Raw genomic sequence first — 20,233 nt, 5'->3', positions numbered from 1 at the left:
CTTTTTTCTGTATGCCACAGCAGCAGCTAGAATTGTATTGGCAAGGAATTGGAAACCTGAAGATCTACCTATGGTGGACGACTGGCAGATGAAGCTGATAGAATTTATGGAACTGTCTGAACTGACTGCGAGAGTCCGAGATCGGGGAGAAGAGACGGTGGAAGAAGACTGGAAGAAATATAAGATTTATTTAGATAAATATAGGATTAAAAATGGACAATAAGGGAAGTGGATACTCAAAGATACTGAAGAAGCATTTTGTGAGAGGGAAATAAGTCTTAAATGTAAAATAATTATTGAAAATATCTATTATAGGTATATTAGAAGAAGAAATAGATTAAGAAGTAGAGAGTGTTGCAATAGACATGAATAGAAACGTGGAAGGGGGGGGGGGGAAGGAGGAAGTCAGCGGGGTAAGATACATATTGGCCTAAAGGTTAAAGAATTGTTTTTCTGTTTTTTCTTGGTTTTTGCTTTTTAATCTTGTCTTTTTTTCTCTTAATTTTTTTGTGTTTTTGTGTTTTTTTGTATCATGTTCTTTTTGTATTTGTTACAAAATTAATAAAACATATTTATAAAAAAAAAGAATCCCTTGCCCACTGGCTTCCAAAATTGCTTTTCCCAAAATAGTTTCTGTGATTGTTTGCAAGATTGTTTGTACGTAGCTTTGACAATATTGCAGCACTAAAAGGGTGTACAACCCTTTGGTTTACATGAGCAGTGGGTTAGGAAAGTGGATTAGATTAATTAGATTGATGATGCAGTGATGAATAAGGGATAGATCTTCTGCAGCTGGCTAGAATTTAGTGCATCCATTTAATGGAAGAATGCACTCAGATCTGAGTGTTGGGTGTCCCAATCCAGCAAACACAGTGCAGGTAGATCTGCTGTACTTGGATGTGCAAAAGAGGGGTAGCTGTCTTTAGAGGGATAACTTAGTCGGTAGAGCACAATACTCAATCTCAGGGTTCGAGCCCCACATTGGGCAAAAGATTCATGCATTGCAGGGGTTGGACTAGATGACCCTTGTGCCCTTCCAACTCTACACTTCTGTGATGCTACAAGCCAGGGGTAGGCAACCTAAGGCCCATGGGCCGCATGCGGCCCAATCGCCTTCTCAATCCGGCCTACGGACGGTCCAGGAATCAGCTTGTTTTTACATGAGTAGAATGTGTCCTCTTATTTAAAATGCATCTCTGGGTAATTTGTGGGGCATAGGAATTTGTTCATTCCCCCCCCCCCCAATATAGTCCTCCAGCCCACCACATGGTCTGAGGGACAGTGGACCGGCCCACCACGGCTGAAAAAGGTTGCTGACCCCTGCTATAAGCCCTCCAGCGATGGACCACCTGATTTGGTTGACCAGTAAAAAAAGCAACCTCCAAAAGCTATGCTGCGGCAAACCTTTATTAGGCCCAACCAAAATGTCACAAAATAGAAAGCAAGCTTTTGAATTCTCCCAAAACCCTTTATGAGGCTGGATGTTACAAATGGCATTGGGGGGTGGGGAGAGACCCAATAAGGCCCCAGACGTGGAAAAATGCACCTATCTGTGGCATATTACCACCTTCAGTGGCACATGGCCTGAGCTCAAGCACATGACAAGTCTAACAAGTGAAGCCAATCCTAGTGCCCTGGGTTGGCCTTAGTGGGGGGAGGAAACTGCCTAATCTGGAAAAACCTGCTTTCCTGCTGCTGTCACCTTGAGCCCTGCATGTAGCACCTAGTTAACACAGAGGATTTAAATAGGCTCTGAAGCATAGTCAGGTGGGCAGAACTCCAGATCTAATTTTGCATCTAGGATCCTGAAGAAACTAGTGTGTGTAGGGGGGGGGACTCCTCAAGGGGGAGTGCCCCCACCTTACTCTGCTTTTGTAGGAATGGGTGGAAGGCTGTGAATCCAGTTGGTGGAGGAATGATGTGTTGCGTCTCTCAGTCCAGAATTCATACGCAGGAATCTGCAATGCTTTCGTAGAGTTTGAGGCTCCAAAGAGATATAAAGATCGAAGGTTTGTGGATTCCACCCCCACCCCCCAGTACATAGATGTTTTCTAGGACTATTTTGAGCTATGAATTAGGCAGACCAGAGTGATTCAATTTTGGCCATAAAGGACACTTGCGTGACTTCCTATATAGTGACAAAACATTTTAACACCTCTTTCATTGCAAATAAAAGAAAACAGCAAATAGCGGATCGGTTACAGGCTGTTGCGGCAACGTAGGAACCCAAAAACTGGGAGTCGTCATCGGGAACACTTTACACGAGCATCAGCAGTCATATTGCAAGCACAAATCAATAGCATCGGGCGTGGCCTGGTGATAACTTGTGTTCACACGCCAGCTCGGCAACGAAGCTAAGCAGGTAACCTTGGGTCAGTCACTCAAGTGTCTAATAACCCACCTGCAAGGCTATGCAGATACAATGGGGGAAATGATCCTCAACTGAGACACTTATAGGAAGGGTAGGACATAAAAGGAAACAAATGATGGGTCAGAAACTATTGCCATCTGAACCCGCCCCCCCCCCCTGCCAAGAGGCAAGAGGTGCTGTAAAGTGAAGCAGTAGAAATGTCAACAGACCAATTTGGAGTTTGTGGATGGGTTTGGCTTGCCACTCCCTCTCGCCACTGGCTCTTTGGCAAAATGTACCGCTGACCAAGGCTTTCTGGCAATGCACAGAGGGGTTCTCAGTAGCACATCTACAGAATACTGCCCGGTGGAGGCTGACCAAAGTTTGACCCTCAGCTTTCCTCAGACCTTCCTGTTTGGACTAGTTTTGGATAGCAGGTGTTGGAACTGGTCCAGGATCATTTTAGTTTTCAGCTTTTTCCTCTCCTGTTTTTATTGATGTAAATTTAAAAGTAGCATTGGTCGAAATTATTTGGGTGAAGCAGTCAGAAATATAAGCCTGCAAAAACAACAACAACCGCCACAGCAAACTTTTCAACAAAATCAAGAGTCGTCATTATTATTATTTACAGTCTTTATTTTGTTGTCACTCTGTGAGGTTTTTACATTTCACAAAATAGATTGTTGCCTTGGTGAAGGCCACACCGTGAGTCATTGACTTGGGACCAGGTCACTTGGGGCCAAGTCTCACCCTCTTAACTACCGGTAAGACAAATGGTCTGGGAGGAGAGAAGGGCGAAGCCAGCAAGTTTCTGTGGATGCATGGACTAACCACAGGACTGTAGTAACAGGAGGAAGTATCTCATTTCACAGCTGGTTAAGCAAGTTTTGGGACAATAAGGTTCCTCAGGAGGAATATACAGTACCATGGAAGGGGTAGTGGGGTGGAATTTAAAGCAAATAATATACAGAGAAAATACTGACTTGGAAAATAACCTTGTTTGTCATTGGCGGGGTTCCTTCGTTCAGGGGGATGCTTAAAATGTGTAATTTATTTATTTTTTACTTCAAGGGAAAAGGTGCAAGGTTAATTGAGCACTGCAAATTGACAAGTTATTTTCTACCTTATTTTCCTCTTTCTGACGATATCCTGGCAGAGTACATCTTTTGGAAGGGTAGAAAAGTATTGTCCATATCCTTAATCCAGTGATACTTTGTTTTCTTTACCAAATAAAAATCAGTGTACTCTTCATGTTCATGGCTTTATAGCGCGGTATCCATATTTCACCCTGAGTGGCTATTATCGTGGAAAGTAGCTTGGAAGAATAAATTCCCTGTCTGAAGTAAGAATTCTTTCTGTGAGTGAAGGATGTTGGACGCCACTTGCAAGACCATGTGAGGCCCAAACTGCATATCCCTTGGACTTGTGAGCACATAATCAGGTGTTATAGCTTGGCATATTCAATTGAAAAATAACCAAAATATTACTAAAATGTTTTTCTTTAGAACTACAGAATAGCAAGTATTGTGGAGGAAAGGCTACTATCAATAACTTTTACTACAGTGCAAATAAAATTTACCACCAAATTTATTTACTGCAATGCTGCATCCAAGGCTAGCTGTACACTAGAATTTTATTTTATGCAGTGGATCTAAGTATGGCTTGCACTTTCACTTAGTAAAACATAAAACTATTTTGAACATAGTTAGATTCAAAACACAGTGACTCAGTCGCAAGTCAACAGCAAACACTTGTTTTATTTTTTTCTGCAATATAGTGCCCCCAAAGGAGCTAATGTTTCTAACAAGATAATATCTGAACTGCAGCACTAGCTTTCTTTAGTGTGATGCCCCAACCCACAAATGTAACATGCCTCAATTTAAACAATGCAACATCCTGCAGCAATTTTTCTTTAAAACCCCCCTAATCTAAAACCAAAACCCAGTTACTCTGCATTACGAAGTTAAATCTGAACCTTTGCTTTCCACAATGCTTCCTAGCAGAGCACAGAAAAATCTTGCATTTAAATCATACTTATACCTCTTTCAGAAATTTATGCAATGCAGTGACTGTTAGAGGAAGAAACAGTAATCGGCGTGTGTCTGTGATATACTGCCCCAAACCAGAGCAAAGCTTTTTTTTTAATATATTTTTTTCATGATCAAGTACTGCTCCGAAATTAAAGCAATAACGTGCTTCTCGCAGTGCAGTGCCCCAAATCCTTACCAACTCCCCCCGCCCTCCGCAATGCAGTACTGTAGTCAAAATCCGGAGCAAGATCCCACCCCCAACCGCAGTGCCCACGTCTACTGCGAGAAACTATTGCGTCTCACACGTGATCCGCTCCTAAGGCTTCCCCTTCAAATAATTTAACCTTCCACCGGATATTTTGGGAGGCTGATGTATACGAAGGTTTTTTTTCTGGACACAGGTTGTCTCGGCTCCCCCAGCGCTTTCTCTCTCCCGCCCCCGCCCCCACCCCCACCCTGCGATCTACAGTGGGCTTGGCTACTCGTGTGAAAGGAGCCTCTTGCGCGTGCCAATACACCAGCCCTAATTCTGCATAAAAAAGTTGCGGGTTGGTTTGGGAAGCCTCGCCGGGGAATCGAGGGACGGTCGCTGCCAAAGTGAGCTTCTTTTGCCCGGGGAAAGCCCCGATCATCGCCGCCGCATACGTGGCGGGGGGGACCGGGGAACTTGGGCGCCGCCGCCGGTTCCTCCCCGAGTCAGTTCTGCTTCCCGATTGCAGAGCGCGGAGGGAGGAAGGGAGGGAGACACGGCGCTCCTTCCCCGGGCAGGCCCCGCCCTCCTTCCCCGGGGCTGGGCTCCAGGCAGGCGGCGCCTGCAGCTCCCGGCTGCCCCGCGTGAGACCCGGCCAAGCCCGGCGCTCCTGCTGTGGGAGCGGGCAGAGCGGAGGGCGAGGAGCCGGCAGAGCCGCGTGCGAAGAAGCCGCTGCTCTCCCGCCTGCAGCCGCTGCTTGCATAAACAAGGCGGGCGAGGTGCCAGAGGAGCTCCGCCGCGCTCGCCTGGGAAGGAGGGAGGGAAGGCAGTGAAGGCCAGGATAGCACCGAGGGAGAGAGAAAGACCAGAGGGTGGCCTGACCTGGACTCGAGGACAACAGGCTGGCGGTGACGCTGCCTGAGTGACCTTGGCAACAAGTCACAATCTCTGCGCCTGACTTGCTCTCCAAGGGTTGTTGGGGAGGGTAGAAGTGAGGAGAGGGGGAATTTTGCGCGCTGCTCCGCCTGGAGCTTTTGGGGAAAAAATGTGGGCTTATATATCAGTGGAGCGAAAGCAAAGCAAACAAACGCATCCCCGAAGTAAACTCGCTTCTGTCGCCTGCTTCCAGAGGGCTAGCTAGCTGTTGTTTTGGGGTTGGCTTGGGCTGTGTGTATGCACCATAGGGGAATCCAAGCCCTAGGAGCCAAGGTCCATTCGCTCCCCCTCAAAACAAAATATTTGAGGGGGTCCAGCCGTGAGAGTAGGGGGGGAGGTGCCGGATTTACCTATAAGCTAAACAAGCTGTAGTTTAGGCCCCCAAAAATTCAAAGGGAAAAAAACCTGGATGTACATTTCCAAAATTTCCAAAATATAAGATAAAAAACAAAATAAAACCTACATACAGCAAGTGTTTTGTGTAGGCTCCTATTTGTTAGGTGCGAATGGCTTTAGATGCCTATTAGGTCCATAAATTACTATATAGCGTATATTCAACACAAAAAACAGTGACAATTTGTTGTTGACAAAGGACAGCTGGACATAGAAAGGGCTCCATTACCTTCAGAAGCTTATGGCCTCATCAAACCTAAATCCGGCCCTGCTGGGGGACGGACGGACAGCTGCCCCCACCTAAATCAAGTAAATAATAAAAATGCTTAACTCGCTGACCAATTGTGTCACAGATAACTTGGTTCTGCCCCCCCCCATATAAAGCCCACTCCCATAAAATAAAACATAACCCCCCCCAAAAAAATTTTTTAACAGGCATTGCTGTTCAAATGGTGTGTACGTGCCATGCCTTGTGATCGATTAAGTGGGCTTGTTTGTTGCCCCCCCATCTTTATTCAATGCACACCTGGTCTGCACTATACCTCAAAGGGACATTCAGAGCACTTTTTTTTTTTAAACTCTCAAAAGAATCCTAGTTTCCCCCTCACAGAGCTGCAATTCCCAGCAACCCTTAACAAAACTATTGACACCCAGAATTCTTGGTGGAGGAAAGCATGTGCTTCAGAGGTACAGTGTGTACGCAAATCACCCACGTTGCAGCAGTGGCGCTTATGGTGGCGTTTCTCTCTGTGTGGTTCTCACGCTTTAATATTGGGTGCCCCTGTACCCTGATATGCTAGTTCCCCATATGCAAAGATTTTCTTTTGTTTTGAACGGAGGAGCAGTCATAGGAGCCAAGGCCTACAGTATGTGTTAGAACTGCTTTGTAAATTGTTTGTCAAGTGGCTTGGCCTTGTTGGATTGTGTTTTCAAAAAGAAAACAAAAAACCCAAACAGTTGATGGGGGGGAGGCGTTAACTCTGACCCACAGAAGGGACTGATCAGAAATGGGACCTGCTATTTACAACGGGAGGAAAGGTGAGTAAATTAGAATAGGAATAGAAGCCCTTTAAGACATTTTGGAATGATAAAAATATATCCTGTTTCCTTTGAATCAGAAGATTATCATCAGATTCTTGAATTTGAATTTTAATCATTTGCAAATATGTGGTGCCTTGCTTTTTTGCGTGTTTATTGTAAGGTTTTCTTCAGTGTTTTACGGTTTTTTGCATGTTGGCTTTGTAAAAAATGTTCAGATGGTTCTGAAGAACCTGTGTAGAATGCTAATATACTTTCACTAGTGGATTTTAGCCCGTTTAAAAACGGGCGCTAGAGGAAGCGGCCTGCCGGGACTGGCTTGGCGGTGGCGGGTCTTCCCGCCACCACCAAGCCAGTTCGCAGCGGGGGCTTTTCGCCGTTTGCCTTCCCCTGAGGGGGAGGCAAACGGCGAAAAACCCCGCCGCGCCGCAATTCGGCTCCGGGACTGGCTTGGCGGTGGCGGGTCTTCCCGCCACCGCCAAGCCAGTCCGCAGCGGGGGCTTTTCGCCGTTTGCCTTCCCCTGGGGGAGGCAAACGGCGAAAAACCCCGCCGCGCCGCAATTCGGCTCCGGGACTGGCTTGGCGGTGGCGGGATGTTCCCGCCACCGCCAAGCCAGTCCGCAGCGGGGGCTTTTCGCCGTTTGCCTTCCCCTGGGGGAGGCAAACGGCGAAAAACCCCGCCGCGCCGCAATTCGGCTCCGGGACTGGCTTGGCGGTGGCGGGTCTTCCCGCCACCGCCAAGCCAGTCCGCAGCGGGGGCTTTTCGCCGTTTGCCTTCCCCTGGGGGAGGCAAACGGCGAAAAACCTTGCCGCGCCGCAATTCGGCTCCGGGACTGGCTTGGCGGTGGCGGGTCTTCCCGCCACCGCCAAGCCAGTCCGCAGCGGGGGCTTTTCGCCGTTTGCCTTCCCCTGGGGGAGGCAAACGGCGAAAAACCCCGCCGCGCCGCAATTCGGCTCCGGGACTGGCTTGGCGGTGGCGGGTCTTCCCGCCACCGCCAAGCCAGTCCGCAGCGGGGGCTTTTCGCCGTTTGCCTTCCCCTGGGGGAGGCAAACGGCGAAAAACCCCGCCGCGCCGCAATTCGGCTCCGGGACTGGCTTGGCGGTGGCGGGATGTTCCCGCCACCGCCAAGCCAGTCCGCAGCGGGGGCTTTTCGCCGTTTGCCTTCCCCTGGGGGAGGCAAACGGCGAAAAACCCCGCCGCGCCGCAATTCGGCTCCGGGACTGGCTTGGCGGTGGCGGGTCTTCCTGCCACCGCCAAGCCAGTCCGCAGCGGGGGCTTTTCGCCGTTTGCCTTCCCTCGAGGAGGAGGCAAACGGCGAAAAACCCCGCCGCGCCGCAATTCGGCTCCGGGACTGGCTTGGCGGCGGCGGGAAAAAGGGGAGGAATTCCTCCCCTTCTTCCCGCCGCTGCCAAGCCAAAGCGGGCCTCCCTCCGCGCCCGCTGCCGCTTCGGCTTCCTCGGGTTCCCCGAGGAAGCGCCGTCCCATGCCGGAGGTGTGCGGCAAGGCTGCCGGGGGGGGGGAGCGCTTCTCTCCCCCGCCGCCTCACCGCGCACCTCCAGCATGAGACTGGGCTTCGGAGCGGCGGTTGGCGGAGCGGCAGTTGGCTGTTCCCTGTGTCCCGAGAGCACGGGTCCAATCCCTGTGTCCCTGGTTGTCCCTCCGTCCAATCCCTGTGTCTCTGGGGGACATGCGCAGTACCCCAGGGACACACGGGACATCTGGACGCAGGGACAACATGGACATTATTATATAGGATAGTTTTAAAATCAGTTTCAGTTTAATGATCTGTTTCGGAAGCCAAGCATAAGTTTGAATTGTATGATTGAATCTACGGTAAGGTAACATTCACACCACACATTTAAAGCATTATACCGCTTTAAATGGTCATGGCTTCCTCCATGGGTGTAAGGGGGGGCAGAGGGCCAGCTGTCCCCCAGATCAAGTAAAACAACAGAAATACTTAACTGACCAATCATGTGGGTTCTGCCCCCCTAACAAAAATCCTGCCCCCCCAACAAAACTCCTGGCTATGTCCATAGCTTCCCCCAAATAATTCTGGGAGCTGGAGTTTCTTAAGGGTGTTCCCCATTAACTACACAGAGCTACAATTAACAACAATTAGTGTTAACAGTCAATCCCTATTCATAGGGAACTCTAGGAGTTGTAGCACCACCCTAAACAAACTTGCAGTTCCCAGGAATCCATGGAGGAAGCCATGACTATTTAAAGTGGTATGATTGTGTTCCAAATGTATATGTGTGAATGTGGCCATCAATTATGAATTTAAAAAGTCAGCCACTAAAGTCCAAGCCATGTGCCAAACATCAATGCCTGGTTTGGCCATAGGATTAAATTAGGTAATGATCCGGCCAAAGTGAACCACTCTGAAATCTCACCGGCTTAAGTGGGACAGACTGACGTTGTTGTGTCATTTAGCCTCCGAATTTTGCACAGTCACTTTCCCACTGGTTTGCAACACACATCTACTTCCCATGCCACTGTTTGCACATTGAGCCAGGAATAACCTGGGGGAGGAGAGATTCTGCAAGAGCTCAGATCTGTGGAACCTTCTCTAGGGGCGATTTTCCCACAGTGCAATATGAAGCAAAGGGGAAGTGATCTCTTTTTATGGACTTTCAGAACAGGAGATACACTTCTGTGCTAAAGCTGGAATTGGGAAACCGGGGCCTTCCAGATATTTCCGGACATCCGCTCTAGCCAGTGTGGGGAATGGCTGCAGTTCAGTGGTAAAGAATGCAGAAGATACCAAGTTCGATCAATGGCATTTGCAGGTAGGGCTTGGAGAGACCCTTGAGAGTCACCGCCTTGAGAGACCCTGGAGAGTCACCGCCAGTCATTGTAGAGTAGAAAAACATTTTATCTATTCATTTAATTTCTATACCGCCCTTCATCTGAGGATCATAGGGCAGTTTACAATACAAAACCACAAAAAGACATAACATAGCAACCAAACAAGAACACGCAGTTTAAAAGGCCATAGATTGTTCAATTAGCCAAAGGCCTGAGAAAGAGGAATGTTTTTGCCTGATGCTTAAAGATATGTAATGATGGTGCCAGGGGATGTTCTTCCTGGGGAGAGCATTCCACAAGTGGGGAGCCACCATTGGAGAGGCCAGTTCTCATGTTGCCACCCTCCGGGCCTCTTACGCAGAAGGCACACAAAGAAGGGCCTTGTTTTTTGATAACATTTTATTAATTTTCCCAAAAAAAACAGTAACAATATCAAATCAAAATAAATTGACTTCCCCCTAGCCCCTTCCTTGGTTCCATTGTTTATCAATGTACTGCATGTCCATTGTAAAGTTATAAACCATTGTATTACTTATCAATTCAAAATTAAATTACAAGTAGTATTAAAACCCTGCCAATGTATTAACCTAAGTACATTGCTTTTCAATATACAGTACAGTATACAATAAACTCCTTGCAATCTTCCTTAAATTCGTTATAATCTCTTCCTTTTAGTTTCATTTTCAATTTTGCCATTTCAGCATATTCCATTAATTTAACTTGCCAATCTTCTTTAGCTGGGACACCTTATTCTTTCCAATGTTGTGCTAATAATATTCATGCGGCCATAGTTGCATACATAAATAAGTTCTTTAGTGAGTTTGTTAAATTCACACTGGTAATACGGTACCTAGTAGGAAAGCTTCTGGTTTTTTTTAACAAAAGTTATTTTAAACATCTTCATTTCAAATCATTTCCCAATATTTCTTTACAGTTTTACAACCCCACCACATATGAAAAAATGTCCCAAGAAGGGCCTCAGGTGATGATTGCAACTACAGTTGTCAAGAGTTTGCTTTGAAGAGGGATCGATTGTTAAACCACTCTGGGAATTGCACCTTGCTGAGGGGAGTAGACGTACTCTAGCAATTCTCAGCAGCTTTAACAAACCACAGCTCCCAGAATCCTTTGGATGAGACATGACTGTTTAAAGCGGCATCATAGTGCATTAAATTTTATGGCGTGACTGTGGCCTCTGTATAAGGCAATTTCCTATACCTGTATTCCATAGGCAGTGGTCATGGGTGATGGGAATCCCAACCATGCCAGGAACTTCCCAACCCTGTTCTAAAAGGAGAGGGATATTTGTGTGTGCCAACACTTAAGTTTCAGGCAATCTGCTGAAATTAATTTGAAATGCTTCGTTTGCTGAGTTCTGCAAACTTTGTAAACTGGTTTGTGTTTATTTTATGGGGGGTGGGGAGTTAAACTAGACGGGAGAGGGGGGTCATTTTATGATAAAAAATGGAAGTGCCGGTACTCTTATATTGTGGTGGGTGCCAGCACAAAGTGGCTGCCATGGGCAGCCAAAAAAGAGAGGTGCCATTACTCCATACTGGTGAGTTGGCTGAATGCAGCTGAGGGGAGGTCTGGTGGTGGTGGTTCGTTAAAGATCACACTGAAATTGGGAGCTGGGGAGAAAAGGAGCCTCCCATAGGGTACTGGAGAGCTTTTGAAGACTATGGAGTTCAGGAATATTTGTTCCTCTTCAATGGGAGTTTTGGAGAAAGCGGGGTTTATGTGGAGGCAGTTGTGACCCTTCTGTGAGGTTCTTCAGAGCCAAGGCAGTGGTGGGTGGTTGTGCACGCTTGTACACAAGTTTTCCGGCGCTTGGTTGGAAGGTGGAAATGTATGGGGTGTGGTGTGGTATTATTTTAGGTGTTTGTGAAACTGAGGTAGCCTGGAATGTAGGGCAGTCTCTTTAAATAAAACAACAAGGTTATATTCCAACTTATATATATACATATGCCTATGCACGGCACTGCAGTTTTTCCTGCAGAGAGATTTATTACCCTTCTTTCCGGAGAAAACCAAGGGATTTGCTTCCCCACCACCACCGTCCACCCCCATGTTATTTTTTGGTGCAGTCAGATTGGTTTGCAAATGCAGTCACATGTAGACACAGAACAGCTGCAGAATACAAAACACCAATCAAGGTGTCTAGGCATTCGCTCACCCTCTTTGCCTGGATTTTTTATTTTTTTGGCACAGAGGCACTGCAGAAGTTTTTGAGAGAGGCGAGCTTTGTAGGTCGGCCTGAGTTTTGCTAGCTGCTCCTCCTAACCTAGAATTCACCTAACTTGGGCAGCATTCCACATTTCAGCTATTTTGTACAGTGAAGTCCTTTGATGTTGTTTGGGGTTTGTTTTTTAAATAATCCCCAAGGAAGTTTATACAAAACCCAAGGTCATCTCATATGCCAACAGCTGCATGAGGGCAATTTGTCTCTTTGACCCTGACCGATTCCTGCCGCAGCCCGCTGCTCTCACTTGGGTAATTAAGATAACTTGCACGTGTAGCAAAATGTTTGGACACAGTTATCGGTGTGCACTGCAGCTTGTGGTTTCCTTGCCCACAGGCATGCTGGCTTGAAGGAACTTGCTTGGCAGTTGATTAATAACCTATGAGCAATTGGCTCTGGAACTGGGTTGAGTAGATGATTCACCAGTATATTTTAATTCAGCCTTCCCCAACCCAGTGCCCTGCACTTGTTTTGGACTACAACTCCTGTTGGCCATAGGCAGCGTGGCCAATATTTGTAGTCCAAAACGTCTGGAAGGCACCAGGTTTGGGAAGGCTATGTTGAGTTCAGCGTCTCTAGGATGCCAGCTTCTCAACCAGCTGCCGTAGCTGCGTCTTCAACAGCGGCTTGGTACACAGATGTTAGCTGGCAGTAGTGTTTATCCCCATGCTGTAATGAGTTTGCCATGATTTTTGCTGCACACCAAACTCTTGCTAAGTGCACAAGAGCAGCTCGGGCATTTTTTTCCTGGTCAGTTGGCAACTCTCTATTCATTTATTTTAAAAATAGCTATCAGTACAAGAGGGCAGGTCCCTTCCCCCAAGGAGCTTACATTCTAAAAGTTCAGCACGCAAGGGAAACAGAAGAGGCAGGAGTAAAGAGGAAAGCAATATGCAGTTGTTTTGGTTGCACGTGCTTCAATAGTCTTCAATACAGTATTGAGTTACAGCAGGGGATGAAAACTAGGGGGTTGAGCCAAGTGTTTCCAGAAAAAGCTGGGCTTAATTGAGAGGTTTAAAGGAAGGAAGAGAGGTGATATCATCATGCAGGGTTCCTGGGAGCATAGCTGCCAAGTTTTCCCTTTTCTCGCGAGGAAGCCTATTCAGCATAATGGAAAATCCCTTTAAAAAAAGGGATAACTTGGCAGCTATGCCTGGGAGGCAGTTCTAAACATACCAGGCACCATGAGAACAGGATGTTAAACTACTATAGATGGGTCTCTGAACTCATCCAGGAGAACCCATTGTACATCCTTATGGTCAAACTCCTATGGTAACTACTACACTTCCATCACCTTATTTCTGCCTCCTCACGTCTCATGCTAGAAGGGGCTATCTCACGCTCAGGCCACCCCAAGACATCTTGGGGCCAGAGGTGCAAAATCCAATGACATCATGCTGTTGTGCAATTCCCATTCATTTCAGTTAGACTCCCTGCTGGATTGTGCTTTGTGGGTCTACTCTAGACTATCACTCACACCCATCTTCCTTAATGGCACCAAAAGCCCGCTCTATGCCTGAAGCTGCTGTCACATAATATGACCGGCATTGTCCACAGTTCAACAAAAACCAGAATCGCCATGCCATGACTTAATTTAATTGCCATTGGGGTTTGCATAGCACCGCGATTTGCAAGCCTTGGCAATCAGCTGAACACCCACACGGCCAAAACTCTGACCTGGTATCATGGTGATGCCAAATGATTGACAGGCAAGGTAGCACCACCCACCTGTTACACTGGGCCCACAGGGTGAAGTGGGAGAGGCAGGGATGCAGCCTAGTGGCCGGATCAAGTTCCTAGATTTAACACTAAATGCCCCATTGGCAAACGAACGGCTGGACTTCAGTGTAACCACCCAAGAGCAAAAGGCCAGCCTGTGGTTGTAAGAGAGACACCTGTCCAGCAACACTTAACATTAGGAGAAGAGTTTTACTAGCTCCATTTAAAAAACAAACAAACCCCAAATACCCCTTGGGATGGTGCCCTGGTTCGCCCAGAAAGTGAAATGCGACTGTATTACGAAAAGCAGGAGACTTAGGAATGGAAGTGTACCAGCCAGAAGAAGGGAATCGATGGTTATGGGAGCTGTTTCAAGACCAGGTTGGGAGCATAGGAAAAGGCGATGATGCAGGGGCCAAGAAAAGAGACTGTGGCCACAGAAGTCTTAGGAAAGGTGGTAGATGAAGCCAGGCAAAGTCAGCTAGGACATGATGAGCTAGGGTGGCACTCACCCTTTCAGCCACACCATTCATAGCCTGTCCATATACAGTGGTGCCTCGACTTACGAATTTAACCCGTTCCGAAGGCACGCAGGTCGAAAAATCCGTAAGTCGAAAAACGCCATTGGAAACGCAATTTCCCATAGGAATGCATTAGAAATGGAAAAATTCGTAAGTCGAAGCAACTCTATCTAAAAATTCGTAAGTCGAAAAATCCCTATCTAAAACCACCGCGGTTTCCTTTCGGATGTTGAGACGATCGTAAGCGCGCGGCCATTAGCCCCATTCGTGAGTCGAAAAATTTGGTTGTCGAGTCGTTCGTAAGTCGAGGTACCACTGTACACCTTCTCTCACTTTTTGAGCATCTCCCTAGTCCAGGGGTGGGGAATCTTTTTGGCCTGGCAGGCCAGATCTTTGTCTTACACCCCATAATGGGTGCACTTTTATGGGTGGGTCTGGGAGCCACTCGTCAATTACCTGGTGTCATGGTGATGTCAGGTGACTGCTAGGTGTGTGATCTCACCGCACCCTGTCAAAAGTTGACTTGAGGGGTCCGCGGGGAAGGGGATCTCCTTCACCACCACCACACAATTTCCCAAAGGGAACGTGCTGGCAACACAGCACGAAGCCTGGTTGAACCCCCCCTCCGCTCAGGAGCTACTGAGCTCATGCCTCTTCAGTTATTTTGAACAGTACAAAACAAGAGCGATTTGGGCAAAGCACTTTTGAGTGCCCCGGTTGGCTACAGCAAGACACCAGAGCACATAGGAAGAGGGGTGCACCCAGTGGGACTTGTAACACCCCTCATTTGAGGGATGTTCCCATGAAATCTTCAAAGCTTGAAAATTACAGGCCGGCTGGGTCACTCGAGACAAGTTGTTTTGATCACTTTTAGTTTAGCTTTTCCTTTAAAGGAGGCAGATCTGGCCATTGTTTTCAATATCGTGTTGTTTTTATTTTCAGAGGCGGCTTTATTGGATCAGGGCAAAGTCAAACAGGGTCCCACCCTGCCTGGCAAAGCCACCTGCCATGTGCCTTTCCAGGGTGTTGTCTCCAGCCAGCAGGAGGCCTGATTTTCTCCCACCATTCCATGTGAGTTGCTCTCTTCTGCTCCTTGTGTTTTCAAAAGCCGTATCCATCTGAGAAGGGTTGTTTGTTTAGAAAGCCTTGCCTCTCTCGGTCACGTGTGCCGCCCATGTGAGGCGCATTCCATTTTTAGCCACAACAACTTCTTCACTAGACAGCTTTGCTGCAGTGACATGTGCAGAACCCAGGAGGGAGGAGACACGACACGTGTAGGAGCAGGATCTGAGCTGTGCGGGGTGTGTGTAGTTTTCTGGCTACAGGAAATTCCTGTTACAAAGCAAGGCATGATTTATTTTGCAGGCTGAGAGAGAGCAAGGAGGGATTTCTTTTTCTAAAAGAAGAAGAAGGGCAGGCTCAATGAACCATAGTGTGGGGAGGAGGAGGGACAAAAAACAGCCACCCTAGACCAAGAGATCTGTTTGTTTGTTTTGGTTTTGCGAATATGTCACTAAACCCTTAGCAGATATTAAAGGGGAAGGGGAGGTGGGAGTTTGGGGAGGGGGAGCCCTCAGTGCAGAGGAAACTGCAGCACAGTCAAATGTGGGGTGTGTTTACATCTGCAGCGGATTTCAACGCCCTTTTTCCGTGAAATAAGCAACAAAATGCACCAGGAGGGTGTAAAGTGTAATGTTCATTTGGTCCAAAGAGATTGAAAGGCAAGGTGCAAGCTTTCAAGTCATAGAGCATGGCTTTGCAGATTCAATTGGTTTTGAAGGGGAGGAGGGAGTTTTCGGTTTCTGAGCATAGTATTTTAACCCTATATCTGTGAACTAATCTTTAAGTAATAATAATAATAATAATAATAATAATAATAATAATAATGTTTTATTTATTTTCATGGTACAGAAGATAATTTTTTGAGAAAACAATTGTTACGACAGTAAACAACAAGTAACTTGTCTCGATCAAATTACAGTACAGACTTTTATCATGCCATGTGTTAAAGTTCCATTTGATTACTCTAAGAGATCACATCACATTTTCCCTTGAGTGCCGGGTGGATTCCTGCCACAATCTGAACCATTTATGTATTCAATAAACATTTGCCATATGTTATAAAAGGAATATGGATTGTGTTTGCCCTTTGCCGCTCCCACCTGGCATGTTAGTTTCTCAGCCAATGCTATTGACCATACTCTGTTATACCAAGAATCAATGTTCAGCCCATCACCGGTTTTCTAACGTCATCTGTGGACTGTTTTAGCCTGTGTCAAATATAGGGGCCTGAGTCACATCATTCCAACCCCAGTTCTGATTTAGCTGGGATGGCTTTTTATTTTATTCAGAAGTCGTTGATTTTTGCAACCGGTGGCTGCTGGCAAGCAAATTTGCAAACTTTGATTCTTGGCAATCAACATTATAAAGGTAAAGGTAAAGGGACCCCTGACCATTAGGTCCAGTCATGACCGACTCTAGGGTTGTGGCACTCATCTCGCATTATTGGCCGAGGGAGCCGGCGTAGAGCTTCCAGGTCATGTGGCCAGCATGACAAAGCCGCTTTTGGCAAACCAGAGCAGCACACGGAAATGTCGTTTACCTTCCCGCTGTAGCGGTACCTATTTATCTACTGTACTTGCACGTTGACATGCTTTCAAACTGCTAGGTTGGCAGGAGCGGGACCGAGCAACGGGAGCTCACCCTGTCGCGGGGATTCGAACCGCCGACCCTCTGATCGACAATCCCTAGAAGTGTACAAATGGCTGGCAATACCATTATCTTTTGCAGAGCCAGATTGTGCCGCTGTCAGCTTTTGACATACACAACCCCAGCCAAGTGCATCTGAAAAGGCTACATGTCCCCAGGGCTTAGCAGATGCCTGTCCTATTGCTATGTAACCTTTATCTGTCTTGTCTTATTTTCTGGACCCAAGAAGACAACTGTGCATGCCGTACGCAGTTGGACAGACAAGTTGTTATAGAATCACTACACACAGGAAAACCACACAGGAAATAACAAGATTAATAAAACCACTTCAGTGTTCATTCACACAAGCAATAGAGGGGGGAAATGCCCTCTGTGGCTGATGTATGTCAGAGAATTCCCACATGTCAGTTCCGGCATTCCAGGGAACTCTATGCTTGGAATGCAGAAGGCACCCTATTCGGATGAAGGTTAACTCCTTTGATCTGGAGAAGCCTTCAAAAGCTAAAATTATTTTCTCGTGCTTTCCCTTTCCACAGGCAGCCCTTTACAGGGCTCATTCTCTATAGGTTATGTGTGTGCTCATCTACAAATGCACATGTTGAGCAAAGGGGAGTGGACAGACACCCAGGCAGAAAGTGCAAGTCTTTAAAGCAGCATCAATTTCCCCAAAGCAAAGCATATCCTCTTGCAAACTACTGGGGGGGGAATCAGATCCCCCCTTTCTCATTGGCTACAATCAAAACCACCAAGCTGTTCCCTCCAGCCCTCTTCCAAGTAGATGAAATGTCCAACAGCTCATAGCCACCAGAAGTCAGATGTCACCATTGCTCATTAATCTAAAATATTCAGCTTTAAGAGCAAAAGTGCACTTTAAGAGAAGGTCATTTTGTGTTTGCATAAGCATTTATTGCTGGAATTCTGCTTGGAAATGCCCCAGGCATCAGAAGGGCTTATGCTTTTTGCTATATGATATGGGTCAGGGATAACAGATCCAAACATAAAGTCTCTTAATTGTGGCAAAGGGGGAATAATATCAGTGTGTGGACAAATAAGAAGCAGGGTAGTTTCCATAGGGCTGGAGGAGAATGGGGTATAACTGTTTGAAAGAGGAAGTGAAGAGCAATCCTAAATTCCTGCATACCTTTACCAGCTCATGCATTACCTGCAATTTAGGGGAAGGGGCTTAAATTTGTCAAGTGAACCAATGTTTTTAGGTGGATTTAGTCCAATCTGAAATTAATTCAGTGGATGAAAGGAATGTATACAAAGTTGCTTCCATCGATGGCTGAGAAATCAAATTAATATTTGGTTTCTGATCATTTTACTACCATTGCCATTTACATTATGTTGCACTACCGCTACTCATGCAATCATTTAGCATTTAATTGGTGGTCAGTACAGAAACTGATTCATTTAAGATTTCGGCTATGTTGCATGCAGTGGAGTTGAGGGTAGTAACAAATTATAAAACAGAACCTGTAAATAAGTCCAGGGCAGCAGCTAACCTGTGGCCAGAAGATGCTGTTAGATTCCAAGCCCCATATGCCCCAAAGCAACATGGCCAATGACCAAGGATGATAGAAGCTGTGGTCCAACAGCATCTGAAGTGACACCTGTTAGCATTGATGCAGTGCAGGGCTACCTTACGTATTGCTATTATTAGAGAAGAGTTCTGCTTCTGCTACCAAGTCGTTTCCCATTGAGTTAGGTAAAGGTAAAGGTACCCCTGATTGTTGGCCCAGTCGCAGACGACTCTAGGGTTGCGGCGCTCATCTCACTCTATAGGCCGAGGGAGCCAGTGTTTGTCCGCAGACAGCTTCCGGGTCGTGTGACCAGCATGACTAAGCCGCTCCTGGCGAACCAGAGCAGTGCACGGAAACGCCGTTTACCTTCCCGCCGGAGCGGTACCTATTTATCTACTTGCACTTTGACATGCTTTCGAACTGCTAGGTTGGCAGGAGCTGGGACCGAGCAACGGGAGCTCACCCTGTCGCGGAGATTCGAACCTCTAGGCTCTGTGGTTTAGACCACAGCGCCACCCGCGTCCCTCCATTGAATTAATGATCCATTATTTCCTAACAAATAAAAATGGTGGTGAGGTCACCAAGTCAAACACATTGCACAGACAACAGCGCAGCAGAGTTGCAGCAGTGTCTGATGCACAGTCACCTTGGGACAAAAATGGAGGTGACATAGGTACACGCAGGCATACAAGGGGAGAGTGACGGGGCTGCAGCTGCACCAAGCTGACTCCAGGAGCCACCTAGTGGCCAGAGGTCGTAATGTCTGTGAGGCATGCTGTGATGATGCTGTAAGCTGGCAAATAAATGTAAAAGCCAGAAAAGCGTTTTGAAAATTGAGAATGTGCTGTGAACAAATAATTACAGTAGAACAGAGTTCCTTGTCGTCTCATTGTGGCAAATTCCAAAGGGCTTTCTCAGCAAAGCACAAAAGGCATCCTAAAGCCCAACAGATTCATTGTGGCGTAAGCCCATGAAACCTTAGAATCACAGAATTGTAGAGTTGGAAGGGACCACAAAGGTCATCTAATCCAACCCCTTGCAATACAGGAATCTGGAGATTAAGAGTCTTGCACTCTATCAATTGTGCTAACCCAATTTATGCCACAAAAAGATAAGGTTTGACTTTAAGGTGCTCCAAGATTCCTTTTTGTCTCCAGACAAACGCTGGGGAGGTGGGGAGAAGGCTGGGGGGGGGACTTCAATAGTGTCACCTAATGTACTACAACAAACCTAGTTGTAGTAAATGGGTGAGGGAAGGCAGAGGACCCAACCAGGTTTGAGGCTAGGTAAGAAAAGGTTAAGATTTAAAGATGCTTCTTTGTTATAGCTTTAACCCAAGGAATGCTTGTAGCTGTAGGAGAGGGCTGGGGGTTTCACCTAGACTTTTCAGCCTTCATACATGGGTGAACACAGGAATTTTCCCCCTGGGGCAGTGGGCAAAGTAAGTCTTTCAAATCAACAACTGGACAAGTATAAACTGCACTGGAGAATCAGTTGACCGTTTCTGGTACATTTGGTGACTGAGCAGTGGCAAGACCTTGGTGGCCTTACCTTTCAGGAGCTACCTGCTCCATTGTTTCTCAGCTGGTAACGCCTTCTGTTCAATCTCTGCATAGAGCTGGCATCTAGATGCTGGCCTTCCACCCACAAATGAAGCCCTCAGTTCTTTTCCTAGCTGTCTCTAGCTTTTAATGAATTGCACTGAGCACTGCTCCCATCAACTTCACAGCTCCCTTACCATTTCAAAATGCACACAAGGCATAGACAACA

This window comes from Zootoca vivipara, chromosome 13 (genome assembly GCF_963506605.1).
Source record: "Zootoca vivipara chromosome 13, rZooViv1.1, whole genome shotgun sequence".
Lineage (NCBI taxonomy): Eukaryota > Metazoa > Chordata > Lepidosauria > Squamata > Lacertidae > Zootoca > Zootoca vivipara.
This window is presented reverse-complemented; position numbering follows the sequence as displayed.